The sequence below is a fragment of the Meriones unguiculatus genome, chromosome 1 (genome assembly GCF_030254825.1).
Source record: "Meriones unguiculatus strain TT.TT164.6M chromosome 1, Bangor_MerUng_6.1, whole genome shotgun sequence".
Classification (NCBI taxonomy): Eukaryota; Metazoa; Chordata; class Mammalia; order Rodentia; family Muridae; genus Meriones; species Meriones unguiculatus.
The window spans coordinates 97,344,197-97,345,672 of NC_083349.1; positions in this window are offsets into that span (position 1 = coordinate 97,344,197).

Here is a 1,476-nt window from a genome sequence, read left to right on the forward strand (position 1 = left end):
AGAATGTAAGAGCCAGAGGAGAGAGAAGACTCCAAGAAAACAAAACCTTCTAAATTAACAGGATGATTCACATTTGAGCTCACGGAGACTCAGGGAACATGCCCGGGGCCTGCACAAGTCTGCACCAGATGGGACCACAGAGCAATTGAAACATTATTTTTCTCCAAGTGAGACTCACTGGGGAAACAGAGACCTCTGAAGGGGAGGCTGCATGCACAGCAGTGAATGGCCAAAAGAAAATTATCTAACCTGCATTTGGGAGTTACTAGTCTCATAATGTTGTATCAGGACTTTTTTACTTTATTTTTTTTTTACTTTTATTTAGTTATTTATTTTTATGATACCAGTTTTGTGAATATATTATGACTTCTCCTGTATTTGTATTTTTATGAAATTCTTGAGTGTGGAAAGGAGTGCATCTTTGTAAATATCTCTGTTTCTTGTGACTTTTCTTGGGCTCTTTTCCTTCTGTTTTTTTTTTTTTCTATTTTGTCCTATTTAATTTGTTTCTTTTTCTTTTTCTTTTTTTATTTTTATTTATTTATTTTTTTACTATTAATTACACTTTATTCATTTTGTATCCCCCCATAAGCCCCTCCCTCCTCCTCTCCCGATCCCACCTTTTCTCCCCCTTCTTCATGCATGCCCCTCCCCAAGTCCACTGATAGGGGAGGTCCTCCTCTCCTTCCTTCTGATCTTAGTCTAACAGACCACATCAGGAGTGGCTGCATTGTCATCTTCTGATTGTTTATTTTTATTAATTTGTATTTACTGTTAACGCTTACAAGAATGTTTGCTTTCTAATGAGAGACAGAAAGGTTGTGTCTCTGAGTGGGAAGGAAAGTCGGGAGAAACTTAGAGGAAGAGAGGGCGGGGAAGCCATATTCAGAATAAAAAATATTCTCAGGTGTGCCATTAAATTGCTTCCATGGGATATCTCCAATCATTTTATGAAGGAACTCATTGCTATGAACTTTCCTTTAAGCACTGCTTTCATTGTATTTCAGAAGTTTGGGTATGTTGTGCTTTCATTTTCATTGAATTTTTGAAAATCCTTAATTTCTTCCCTGACCTAAATGTCATTGAGTAGGGAGTTGCTCAGTTTCCATGTGTGTGTGTGCTTTATGCTTTGTTTTTTTGTTTTTTGTTTTTGTTTTTGTTTTTGTTTTTGTTTTTGCTATTTCTGTTGCTGTTGAGGTTTAGTATTAGTCCATGGTGATCTGATAGAATACAAGGTATTATTTCAATCTTCTTGTCTCTGTTGAGACTTTGTGACCTACTATATGGTCAATTTCAGAGAAAATTCCATGAGGTACTGAGAAGAAGTTACATTCTTTTTTATTTGGGTGAAAAATTCTGTAGATGTCTCTCAGGTCCATTTGATTCATGACATCTGTTAGTGCCATTATATCTCTGATTGGCTTCTGTTTATTTGATCTGTCCTTTGAGGAGAGTGGGATATTAAAGTCTCCCACT